We start from the raw sequence: 6,212 nt of genomic DNA on the forward strand, positions 1-6,212 counted from the left end.
TTTAGATAATGTTCTGCTTTCTACTTGGTTCTTTTCTGTGTTGCTTATATCTTTTTATGACTAGCACGTGTTATTTCTACAAAGACATTAGAGCTATTCTGTAGGTGGGAAGAATTCTGTTTTGTTTTTCTTTTTTTGGTGGAGAGATGTATTTGGAATATTGTTAAGCGAATCAAGCAATTATGATATAATCCCATTATTGTATTTTATTTGTTGTTATTGCTGTTCAGTTGCTCAGTCACATCCCTCTCTTTGCTACCCAGGGACTGCAGCCCACCAGGCTCCGCCGTGCATGGGACTTCCCAGGCAAGAACACTGCAGTGGGTCACCGTGCCTTTCTCCAGGGGATCTTCCCAACCCAGCAACTGAACCCACATCTCCTGCTTGGCTGGTGGATTCTTCACCACTGAGCCACCTGGGAAGCCCAGTTGTATATTTATGGCAAATATAATATGCATGCTTTTTTCCCAGAGGTGTTCTGAAGATCAGAGCAAACGACAGCTGGGGAAGCCACAGCTCGCAGTCAGAGTTGACACGGTGATGTCACTGTTACTCTCCATCACTTCCCGTGAGACCTGGGGGCTATGTTGACTGTGCCCCGTGTACATCTTGGCTCTCTGGGTCTCCATAACCTGGGAAGAGAGGCTCACCGTGCTTGGACACTGTCAGTGAAGACCATCTGTCCTGGCATTTGATGGAGAATCCCTGCTCCTCGGCGGTTCCCAGACAACCCTCCCCAAGACCTCTCCAGCATCCCTCGGGGACCACCTGCAGTTTAGGTCTGCTCCTGGGAGAACGAGTCACAGATTCCCCCTGGCACGCTTCTGAACTCCGGGGAGGTCAGGATGAAAAAAAGTCAGATGAAACTTATGACAAGAGTCTTCCCAGCAATAAGGAATCCCAAAGCTTTGTTACAACTCGTTGAGAAGTTCTCTTGAGAAAGCTGGTCAGAGGGCATTAATGAAAAGGGGAGACGAACACCCTCAAGAGGTCTGCAAAAACCAGGCTCATGGACGGATGGTCTCCGTTCAACCACAGGTAAGTGGGCTGAGAGATGGAATCCTAATTCCAGTGAAGTCTTGGCTTCCTTGATTCTCCCTTCTTCATGAACCTGCTCACACTATTCCAATCCAACCACCTGCCTGAACACTTGGGTGAATGGGAAGAAACTGGCGCTCAGAAGCAGTGAGCAGTAAGGTTGAAATTAATTTCCTTAGGGTGGTACCCTGGGGTCTCTTGGCTTTTACAGCTCACACCCTAACCTCTTTCAGCTTCACCTACAAGCTTTACTTTGTACACCAGAGACCTTAGAGTTCGCCCTGACACGCTCTCCTCCTCACACGGCACTTCAGCAATTCACCAAATCCTGACATACTGACAGCTGAGCAGCTCTCAGAGCCACTTCCCTCTAAGTGTCTCCGCCACCCCCACTCTAGTCTAAGCGATGAGTCCCTCCTAGATGACTCCAATATCCCCCCAACAAATGTCCCCCATCTACAGACCCTCCTCCGATCACGTCCCTACAACTGCATTTAGACTGATCTTATCAAAAAGCAAATACAGCCCTGCCACCTTCTTGGTTAAAGTTCCTTTATGGTGTGCGTTAGTCTCTCAGTCATGTCTGACTCTTTGCGACCCCATGGACTGTAGCCCGCCAGGCTCCTCTGTTCATGGAATTCTCCAGGCAAGAGTACTGGAGTGGGTTGCCATTCCCTTCTCCATCTTTTATGGTATCCCACACCCCCAAAAAAAAAAATTCTTAACATAATCTAGGGTACCAGACGATAGCAGTGTAGGCTTTAAACCTGATCATCTGAATTCAAACCCCACTTCAGCCGCTTACTAGCTGAGCCTTTGGGCAAGTCCCTAACTTCTCTGTCCCACAGTTTCCGCATATGTAAAACAGAGATTTCAACAGCGCATCTGATAAGGTTGTCGGGAGGATTAAATTACATGAATGGTGTTTAGAAGGGCGCTTGACACACAGAAAGCACCCATTAAGTGTTCCAAAATGCTACCCGCCTGCCGGTCTCAGCTTGCACACCCTCCCTCTTTGCCCTCTGCCAGCACTGGCCCCTTCCAGCTCCTCATCCTCGAGAGGCTTGCTCAGAGCTCAGGGCCTTTGCATGGGCTGTGCCCACTCTCCTCCTACAAAAAACTCTTCCTGGGGAAAATGCTCCTTGGTCTTCTTGAGTCCAAGTTTTAGGCTTATAGCGTTAAGTACCTCCATGTTGGAGTTACTGCTCCAGTTGCAATTTTCAGTAATTTGTGTGGCTATTTTACTAATGCTCGGCTCTCCCTCTAATTCCTTGAGAATGAGCACCGTGTCTGTGTTCCCTTACCACTGGATCCTCACTTCCCACCCTGTGCCCAGCACACACCCAACAGACACATTCTGAATGACCGAACATGTCCATCAACTCTGAAGCCTGCGTCTCCAGCAAAGAACTTCCTCCTGAGCTTCAGGATGGTAGACCCCCCTCCCCTGTCTCCCGGATCAGTGTACTGGGCTCTTTCTATCAAAAGTGGATCTCACTGGTGCTTCCCCTGTGGTCCAGTGACTAGGACTCTGCACTCCTAAATCAGGGGGCCTGGGTTTGATCCCCGGTCAGGGAACTAGATCCCACATGCCACAGCTAACATCAAATAAATAAATTAATATTTTAAAAAAATGGAACTCAACACACCCTTCCTGGAGTCTATTATTTGTTAGAGTGAATGATGCCGTTGTTCACTCGAACCAGGACCCGGGATGTCACGCCTGACTCTCCTTCAGCCCACATATCCAATTAATGAGCAAGCAGGGATAAATCCATCTCCCAACCCTTTCCCTAACCTTTCCTCTCTCTCTGGGAGCAAAGATCTCCCCTACCTTGATCTCCATTGTATCTCCAGTCCCAGTAAGGGCATTAGAGTATCTGTAAGTCAATAAGACAACATCATCTCAGCTAAGGCCACTGTGACCAGTTGCCAAATGTAGCTCCCCGTCTCCTGTCTAATTCCCTTAAATTCATTTTAACAGCTTAGTCTGACCAGGTCGCCGTCTTGCTTAAATGCCTACAAATGCTCTCCATTTACAGGACTCTCAAGGCCGGTCCTCCAGAAGCTGAACAGCATTTCCTCGTGGTTAAAAGAGACAGTACTGGTGAGTAAATGTTTGCTTTTAAAAAGCAAACCTGCATACTGGTACATACTGCCTCGGCTTCCCTGTTGGCTCAGAGGGTAAAGCATCCGCAGGTAATGCAGAAGACCTGGGTTCAATCTCTGGGTCAGGAAGATCCCCTGGAGGAGGGCAGGGCAATCCACTCCAGTATTCTTGGGGCTTCCCTGGTGGCTCAGACGGTAAAGCGTCTGCCAGCAGTGCGGGAGACCCGGGTTTGATCCCTGGGTCAGGAAGTTCCCCTGAAGAAGGAAATGGCAACCCACTCCAGTACTCTTGCCTGGAAAATTCCATAGATGGAGGAACCTGGTGGGCTACAGTCCATGGGGTCCCGAAGAGTCGGACACGACTGAGCGACTTCACTTTTGACTTATTGACCGTTAACCAAAAACAGCTATTCCTGTGCCCGAGGAAAGAGCAGGGGGAGTCAGAGAGAGAATGGGGACACGTCCATGACCCTGGAAGGCGTCTATGGGAACCGGAGACCTGCAGAAACTCTCAGGGCCTCCCCCGTCGTTCGATGACCTCCACATTCACGAGCCACCCCTCTGCTGACCTTGACAAGCCCCCTTTTTCCTTCATGTCAGGACACTTCAGTCTCCTTCACGCACTCACATCACCACGGCAGCCCCTCGTGAGCATCTCAGCAGAGGAGCTGGGGCCGGCTATCTCATCCAGGAGTTCACCACTGTGAACCCTGGTCCTCCGAGGTCCAGCCACACCCACTGTTTCCACCACCTCACCCCCTAACCCTGTCGGTGTCCTGACCCAGCTCAGGGACTCCGTGAAGAGACAGGCCAGGCAAAGCATGCCTGCCAGCTCCCCTCTTGCTCTCTCTGAGGTCGTGAAGCATCACAACAGCTAGCGTCTCTCCTCTCTGCAAATTCTGAACCAGTTAAGAGAGAGAAGGTAGAAGCAAGGCAGACGGAGAGGAAAACACCAGCTGCAGGACGGAAAAAAACCCTGGTGCTCCAGAACACGACTCAGCCTTGTAAGTGGTCTTCTGAAAAATCGGACAATGACCTAGTTTTCAGATCTACATTACAGAGAAGCAGAGCAGAGCGAAACCTGTGCTTCTAGTAAAGCAAAGGAGAGAGCAAAGCAGAGCTAGGCACGTCCAGTGCCTTATCCCAAACTCACTGATCACAAAAATTCCTCCTCTAGGAGAAGAGGGCATCAGGACTGTTACACAATGGGTCCTCGCTTTAGGGAAGGCCACATCATAAGTGCAGAAGAAATATTCCCTTCTTCTTATCAGCAAGAGACTGAGTTGCCAGTATATGCTGATAGCACATAGTCATATTAGTAGCTTTGATTTAGACACCACCTGATTTAGACTTCCCTGCGGTTCAAACGGTAAAGAATCTGCCTGTCATGCAGGAGATCTGGGTTCGATCCCTGGGTCAGGAAGATCCTCTGGAGAAGGGAAGGGCACCCCACTCCAGTATTCTTGCCTGGAAAATCCCACAGACAGAGAAGCCTGGCGGGCTACAGTCCACGGGGTCGCAAAGAGTCGGACACGACTGAGCAGCGAACACACACACGACACCACCTGTTTCTCGTTATCCTGAGACGCTCTAAAGAGACGCGGTCTTGGTCCTCCTTTGCTCCCAGCCTCATCCAAACCATTCAGAATTACGAGATGTAACAACTGGAAAGCCACAGGCACCAATCCAGAACCGACACTCCACTAATCCAGCAGATGTCCAGCCAAAGAGAGCAGACCCTGGCCGGGACCCCACCCCAGGGTTTCCCCTCAGAACAGCGAGCAGCCATGGCAATCTGAAAATCTAGATGGCAGGGTTCTCCAGACAGAAGTGCTTGGGAGCGTGACTACAGCGGAGAGAGCCCCTCTGGGGAGGTAAGGAGGTGGGTGTGAGAAGGCTGACCTGAGCTCGCTGGGGACGGAATTCAGAACCGTGCCCGGCCACGGACCCCAATGCCGCAGATCTGCATGTCCTGCTGCCTTCGGTTGTTAATAGCTAACGCACAGGAGTTTGCTCCTTGGTTACGGTCTTGTCGAACGGGAATTTTTGTATTTACTGTAGCTGCCCATTAGCCCGGAAAAATCTTTTTAGCTAGTAGTGAATAATAGAACAGGCTTGGCTCTGTTTTGTTTCATTTTCTCCCCTTGGAGTCTGCTCAGTTGTAAACGTAGATCAGAAACCCCAGGCTCCTGCCAACAGCTCAGGAGCCTCCACCAGGAGCCAGGAGGACCCCCAGGTGGGAGTGGTAGTCTCCAAAGGCTGTTGTAACAAAGTCCCACAAAGTGTGCAGAGTCACACAAGAGAAATACGCTCCCTTGTAGTTCTGGAGGCTACACGCCCAGCGTGAAGCTCCTAGCAGAACTGAGCTCCCTCGGAAGCTTCCTTGCCTCTTCCAACTTTTGGAAGCTCTAGGCATTCCGGGTTTGTGGCAGTCAGTTCAGTCTCAGTCGTGTCCGACTCTGTGTGACCCCACGAACTTCAGCACGCCAGGCCTCCCTGTCCATCACGAACTCCTGGAGTCCACCCAAACCCACGTCCATTGAGTCGGTGACGCCATCCAACCATCTCATCCTCCGTCGTCCCCTTCTCCTCCTGCCTTCAGTCTTTCCCAGCGTCAGGGTCTTTGGCCATGAGTCAGTTCTTCACATCGTCTAGTCTCTTTTTCGTGTGGCAGCATTACCCCACTCTCTGTCTTCAGTGGCCGCCTTCCCTGCGTTTGACCCTCCACAGGGCATTCTCCTCCCTGTGTCTCCCCGTTCTCGTCTTAATTTTGTTTGTTTGGGGGGAGGAGGGGCTATGCTGGGTCTTCCTGTTGCAGGGGGCTCTCTCCAGCAGCGACCCACGGGCTGAGTCACTCAGCAGCACGTGGGGTCCTCCCAGATCAGGGGACAAGCTCGTGTCCCCTGCGTTGGCAGGAGGACTCTTCTTCACCACTGAGCCACCAGGGGAGCCCCCACCTTCGGTTCTCATAAGGACCCCAGTCCTAGTGGACTGAAGGCCCGCCCTAATCGAATATGATCCAACTTGCTCACACCTGCAAAGACCCCCATCTCCAAATAAGGTCA

The 6,212-nt window shown here is 51.1% G+C and overlaps 1 long non-coding RNA gene across 1 annotated transcript in view; it reads right to left on the reverse strand.

Annotated features, from left to right (window-relative positions):
* LOC138990933 (uncharacterized) overlaps window positions 1–5,138 on the reverse strand; it is a 53,955-nt gene extending 48,817 nt beyond the window's left edge. Inside the window, exon 1 of the long non-coding RNA XR_011466965.1 lies at window positions 5,050–5,138. This is a non-coding gene — a long non-coding RNA (uncharacterized lncRNA). The remainder of the gene's footprint in view (window positions 1–5,049) is intronic.
* Between the last annotated feature and the right edge of the window lie 1,074 nt (window positions 5,139–6,212).

This window comes from Bos mutus, chromosome 15 (assembly GCF_027580195.1).
Source record: "Bos mutus isolate GX-2022 chromosome 15, NWIPB_WYAK_1.1, whole genome shotgun sequence".
Lineage (NCBI taxonomy): Eukaryota > Metazoa > Chordata > Mammalia > Artiodactyla > Bovidae > Bos > Bos mutus.